The sequence below is a fragment of the Lupinus angustifolius genome, chromosome LG02, assembly GCF_001865875.1.
Source record: "Lupinus angustifolius cultivar Tanjil chromosome LG02, LupAngTanjil_v1.0, whole genome shotgun sequence".
Classification (NCBI taxonomy): domain Eukaryota; kingdom Viridiplantae; phylum Streptophyta; class Magnoliopsida; order Fabales; family Fabaceae; genus Lupinus; species Lupinus angustifolius.
Window position 1 is genome coordinate 14112738 of NC_032010.1, and position 7218 is coordinate 14119955.

General features: G+C 35.4%; 1 long non-coding RNA gene across 1 annotated transcript in view; it reads right to left on the reverse strand.

The window, feature by feature from the left end:
* The window catches only part of LOC109336330, a 17006-nt gene that overhangs the window by 4025 nt on the left and 5763 nt on the right, over positions 1-7218 (reverse strand). Inside the window, exon 2 of the long non-coding RNA XR_002106335.1 lies at positions 1226-1230. This is a non-coding gene — a long non-coding RNA (uncharacterized LOC109336330). The remainder of the gene's footprint in view (positions 1-1225; positions 1231-7218) is intronic.

The window sequence follows — 7218 nt, forward strand, 5'->3', positions numbered from 1 at the left end:
TTTAACTTGGAAATCAAAGAGTAAAATATGCTAAACCATTTTTAAACACAATACTTTCTAAAAATGAAACATTTTCAACAACAACGCATCAACATCATAAACTTTCGAGAATAAAATACAAATCTTTTCCTAAACACATTAAAGGTTCCTTTGATGTTAAAATCATCACATTAAAACATATTCAAATACTAACAATAATTTCTAATATTTCCAAACAAATAACTGATCTAACCTTGTCCAAAGATATAGTTTTTCCATCTAAGAACAAGGAAGAAATTTCAAGATTTACAAAGGTCAAAAACTACATAAAGGTTCATATGATTTTATTATCATCCCCTTTAGTTATGCCTTCATAAAATACTTAAAGAACAAATATAAACTCTACTTTATGAACAACATAATAAAATCTCATAACTTTCTATGAAGTAAGAGAAGAAGAGAAAATAAAAGACTACTTTAGTTTGTATAGGAAATTTAGTGTAAAAATGAGAGAATGGGGTGAGGTATTTATAGGAGAGCTTCACCCTCATAAAATCATAAAATTTAATGCAAAGTAAGTAGATTTGGACTAGCATATGTGATGTGTCTAATGGTGGTGGAATGAGAAGATTTGTTGAGTGATTTAGGGGATTTTGTTGAGTGATTGAGGGGATTTTGTGTAAGAGAATATGTACTTTTGCTTGTTTAACAAGCAAGCTTCTTACATGAAAATGATGTGACCTTTTCGATGACACATTCTCGATTAAACCATTCCTGAGTATTGTCGGCTAATACCCGGTCGGATAATAAAAATCTCCCGATTTCGGTTTACGGTTAGAACTTCGAAACACATAATTCGGAGTGAAAAATAATTAGAAATGCGTTATGTATAAACTTGATGTCTATCTTGACTCAAAATAATATTTCGAAGCCAATAGCGCAATCGGAATTCGACTCCGAGCTACAGAACTTAAAAATATGTTATTGGGCCGAAATCGAGCGAATTTGGGCCCAACCGTAGCTCAAAAACTTTCCGTCAAGAAAAGTACAAAAAATTACCACAAAATAGGAAAAAAAAGACTAACACTCAACTAAGGTTTAGTCTAATTTAATGCTGATTAATTTCTAAAATTAATCGTTGTTAAAATAAATAATTAATAAAACATACACAGAAAATTCACGGTGTTACAAAGGATGAAAGAGAAATTCAGAAAAAGATGAGGAGATGTTTCATCTGATACTCAACAAAGACTGCACATTGAAACCATGTTGTAATCTCTCCTTTGCAAGTTGTCATCACAAGGCATTTTGTTGTTGATTAATCTCCAAATTACAAAGGACTTTGAAGGAGGGATGGCCATTGACCAAATTGTGATGTACCAATTTATAGGATTGGAGGCTGGAGAAAGACATTTGTAAGCCTCCTTAAAAGTGAGAAATCCATCAGAAGAGTGTTTCCAACATAGCAAATCCTGACCACCAGATGCATTGGTTGGGGCTATTTGATCAAGCAGAAAAGGAAAATGATCCACCAACATCCTAGGAGAAACTAAGATGAATTGTGGAGGACGTCTGAAATTTTTGCTTTTAAAAGACAGTGCCAATCTTAAGGGATATTCAAAAGTTCCACCAAGTGTACTCCCAACCAGTTGTACTTCCATTAAGTAATGTTGTGCCCCTTCCCTATGATCCAGATAGAGTTATCAAAATCAACATACCAATTCATCCTAATGCCTAGCCATATGGATGACTTGAAGTATCTAGTAGAAGGATTATTAGCATGGACAAATCTATTTCTGTATAGGACAACCAAATCCTTATTAGAACTCATCATATCCCAAGCAGGTTTAGTGAGAGCAGCTTTGTTTAGCCTCCTTAAGAATCTAATACCAAGGCCTCCAATATTTGTTGGAGAGCAAACTTGAGACCAAGACACAATGACCAGTATTCTAGTATTTGTATCCCCTGACCAAATAAAGTTCCTGATGCAAGAATCCAAGTTCTTTAGCAATTGAATAGGCCAAGCATAAATATGAAAATTGAAGACTAACATGTTGTGGATAACAGATTTAACCAATGCCACTCTGCCCATGATTGATAATGAATGACCTTTCCATTTGGAGAGTTTACTTAGGATTCTGTCAGCAATAGGTTGCAAGTGAATCTTTCTAGGCTTCCCTTTGAAGAGAGGGACCCCCAAGTAAGTGAAAGGGAGAGAACCAGCATTAAAACCCAAATAGGAGGAGAGATTTGCAATTACTAGGAGAATAGAATTTGCACTTACTAGGATTTATGAATTATCTTGAAGCTTGAGCATAGTCATTGATTAGTTGTCTTAAATCAAGTAACTCTCTCTTGATTCCTTTGCAAAAAAATAAGAATATCATCTGCATACAACATATGACTATGGGTGCTAAGACCATTAGGACTAGAGATGGTACTAAGTTTATTGTTAGCCACCAGATTAGAGATACCCCTACTCAACACATCTTTAGCTAAGAAAAAGAGAAAAGGAGAAAGAGGATCCCCCTTCCTCACACCCCTAGAACACTTGAAGAAACCAAGACTTTGGCCATTCACATTGATGGAGAGCCTAGCTGAATGCAGGATAACCTTGATCCAATGGATGAATTGATCATGAAAACCAAAAGCCTTTAGAGTTTGCATCAAAAAAATTCCAGTCCATGGTGTCAAAAACTTTCCTAACATCAAGCTTGATTGCTAAAATTGCCACCAAAACATTTGTAAACCAGAAGATTAATAGCTTCAGATGCAGTGCAAATACAATCAGCAATATTTCTATCCATAATGAAACCTTTTTGCTGAGGAGAAATTATCCTAGAAGCAATGTAGGATAATCTGTCTGCTAAAACCTTAGTGATGATCTTGAATTGGAAGTTAGCAAGAGCAATGGGCCTAAATTCTTCAATTTTGTCAGTATTAGAAAACTTAGGAATCAAAATCACACTGTTCAAATTCAGGTTAGGCAACAACCAACCTTGAGAGAAGAATTGTTGGATAGAAGAACAAACATCCTTACTAATTGTGTTCCAATAGCTTTGATAGAAACTCCCTCCAAAACCATCAGGGCCAGGGGCCCCCTCACCATTGAGAGAATAAACAGTAGCTCTAATTTCCTCCTCATAAGGTATGCTAATGAGGTTGAGGCTTTCATGAGGGAGCACAAGCTTAGGAATGACTTCCTGAATCAAATGATAAGGAGAATAATCATTAGGAGTAGCAAACAAATTAGTGAAGTAATCCAGAGTATTAGTGGCTAATTCATCCTGATTTGATATGATTCTATCACCATCTTTAAGCACTATCATGGACTTAGAGACTTGCCTGATTTTAGTAATTTTGTGAAAGAAGCTTGTGTTTCTATCACCACTCATATGCCAGTTGATTCTAGACTTTTCTTTCCAAAAATCTTCTTCCATGTTCAAAGCCTTCAGCAGATTGAGTTGAGCAATGCCCTCTTGATCACGTAAATCCTCATTAGGCCCATCATTATTGATGCAAGACTGAATATTTTGCACATCGGACAGAGCCTCTTGAACTCTGTGATGTATGTTGACAAAAACATTCCAGTTCCAGTTTTTTAGCTTAACCTTAAGCCTTTTTAGCTTCTCAGACAGGATAAACATTAGGCGGCCAACAATTTCCTCTTTCCAAGCTTCCTCAATCACCCTTGAGCAGTCAGGATGCTTCATCCACATTTTTAAGAATCTGAAAGGAATTATTCTTTTGACCACAGAAGAACTGGAACAAAGGAGAATAGGGTGATGATCCGAGGATATCCTAGGAAGAGTGCAACAAGAGACTATGTTCCAAGCTGATAGCCACTCATTATTACACAAGCTTCTATCAAGACTTATTTATGTGAGAGTTGAACCTCTTCTTTGATTAGACCATGTAAATTCAGCTCCTAGAGTAACCAGATGAACCAAATTGGCCTCCTCAATAAAGGAAAGAAAATCCTTAGAGGGAGTAGAACAGGGGAGCCTAGGCCCACTGCATTCATTAGAACCCAGCACAACATTAAAATCCCCTATGCAGTTCCAAGGACCAATTGTTTGCCTCATTACATTATTGATATCCTCCCAAAGAAACCTTATCTGAATGTAGTGACTATGAGCATAAACATAACAGAGGTGCACAACCTTATTTTCAATAGGTAGAGATAAAGCAATGAACTGATTAGATGAAGAAATCACAGAAGGATTTAAGTTCTTATTATAGAGACCCCAAAGATTAGGCAATAAGGAACCTCTATCATTGTAGGCAAACAACTTGAGATTCAACTCAGACCAAAACATGTTATTAACATCCCCCATAACAATCATAGGTTCAGCAATAAAAACCAGATCAGGCTATTGGAAGTACAAATACATTTCAAAACTAATTTAGTTTTAGGATTACCTATCCCCCTATAATTCCAATAAAGTACTTTCATTGATCAGAATTGAGATAACCACCTTTACGGGTATAGTGAATTTTCTCAAAGTGAATCTTATTTTCAATCCATTTTCCTGAGATTTAGATAGGAATGAAGTAAATGATCCTTCTTCTATATGATCTTCTGTATCATCCTCAGCCCAGTCTTCCAACTATCCTCATATCATGGATGACTGCCTGATTTTCAATTTCTGCATCATGTTGGATAGTGATGTTCACTGGGTTTGAATCAGGCACTCTATGAGTAGGAGCCTCAACAAAGGAGTCTTCCACTCTAGAGTCCTCCATTTTCTCTTCCTCTTAGGCAACATTAGACTCCATATCAGGAGATAGAATCAACTTTTCCAAGTTATCAAGATTAAGGTCTTTGTTATGAAATTCCAAGCCTATGACCAAGTCATTAGGCTCTTCCAAAGGGGATCTTTAGCAACGGGGCTATTTTTCCTTACTTTAGGAACTTCCTCAGTGGACTCTTTCTTGTTCACTCTCCTATAATTGGAGATCATGTGACCTATTGCTTCACAATCCTTGCAATACTCAGGGAGATTTTCATATTCCAAGTTGACAAAAAAAACAAATCCTTCTCGTTCCACCAAAATTTGGTCAGGAAGCTAAGATTTCAAATTGATTTCAACTAGAACTTTAGAAAAATGACCATAAGTTCTGTTATTAGTTGCATCATCCAGAGAAATTGGAGTGCCTATTCCACCGGCTATTGATAAGATGATCCTTGGGCTCCAATATTCTTGAGGAAGGCCCTGGATTTTGACCTAACACTGAGTGTAAGATTGCTTCTGCAAAGAGGGGTTGAAGTCTTGAGAACATAAAAAGAGTCTTAGAAAACCAGGATTTAGATGCCACGACCCAATGGAGCATAAACTCCTTATATCATCAACCGAGGAGAATGAAAACTCATAGAAACCCCTTCCAAGAGAGATCATATTCCATTTTCCAATCATACTCCATATAGAGCCAAGATTAGCTTTTAGATCTGTAAATTTAATGGGGGAGTCCCCTTTGGAAAGGATAAGTCTACCATGTAGATGATTTTTACACCTTTGTAGGCTAGCTTGATAGTCCTCCTCGGGGATTTTGATTGCAATTGCATCTCCCTTTATGCAGGATTGATGGAGCTGAGACACTACAACGTTGCACGAATTCTTCAAAGCCTGGGCAAAAGATTTCTTAACCGGTGTCGAAGGGGCTGGTGGGGCTTGCCCATTGTCTTGCACAATGTCTTCAAGAAAGCTCCATGGGACGAAGGACTTGGTGTTCATGATTTAATCTAAGATGTTCCATGAATGTTGGAGATAGATGTTCCACGAATGTTGGAGAGACGATCCAAGAAGATTGGAAGTAACTAAAACCTAGGAGAGAATACTTCATTCATCTTCCCCAATCGTAACTCTTTTTACACATTTATTAAAATTGGAAATTGCAAGCTATTAACAAATTTTAATTTATTAAATAAAATATAATATCACATTAGTATACAACAATAACAATAAAGCTTTTAACTACTTGAGCTTGATTACTTGGGTCGAACGACGTTATAATGTTTCATCATAAATCATGTTAATTGAAAAACCATAAATCTTCTTCAAACTTGTATTTCTATACTCTTTATTAAATCTCTCTAGGTTCACAAACTATTCTAACTTTCAGGTATCTAATCTAATGCATTAGATGTGGGACTTGATTTAAATTTGCCCACACCCAGAATATTACAAATTTTAGATCAACAATATAGCTTATTAAAATCTTTTTAGAATCATATTAGAACTTGTTAAACTCTATTGATATTCTACTAAATAGGTTAAACCATACTAGATATGTATATTGAATATGAGTGGTTAAACTCTTTGAAGTCAACTCTCCTTTTCCCTTTATAAGAGTTACAAACTTTACTAGATATGTCTTGATATGCTATCTTATGTTTTTGACTTTATGTGTGGACTTTTTACCTACAAAAGAAATATTGTGCCTTTAATGCGCTTCACTTGATATCTAATGTTACTTTTTTATAGTGAAAAAACAAAACTTCTTTGTCTTCAAAAAAACTTCTTTGATGGAGCTAAGACACTACAACGTTGCACGAATTCTTCAAAGCCTGGGCAAAAGATTTCTTAACCGGTGTCGAAGGGGCTGGTGGGGCTGGCCCATTGTCTTGCACAATGTCTTCAAGAAACTCCATGGGACGAAGGACTTGGTGTCCGTTATTTAATCTAAGATGTTCCACGAATGTTGGAGATAGATGTTCCACGAATGTTGGAGAGACGATCCAAGAAGATTGGAAGTAACTAAAACCTATGAGAGAATACTTCATTCATCTTCCCCAATCGTAACTCTTTTTACACATTTATTAAAATTGGAAATTGCAAGCTATTAACAAATTTTAATTTATTAAATAAAATATAATATCACATTAGTATACAACAATAACAATAAAGCTTTTAACTACGTGAGCTTGATTACTTGGATCGAACAACGTCATAATGTTCCATCATAAATCATGTTAATTGAAAAACCATAAATCTTCTTCAAACTTGTATTTCATTACTCTTTATTAAGTCTCTCTATGTTCACAAACTATTCTAACTTTCAGGTATCTAATCTAATGCATTAGATGTGGGACTTGATTTAAATTTGCCGACACACAGAATATTACAAATTTTAGATCAACAATATAGCTTATTAAAATCTGTTTAGAATCATATTAGAACTTGTTAAACTCTATTGATATTCTACTAAATAGGTTAAACCATACTAGATATGTATATT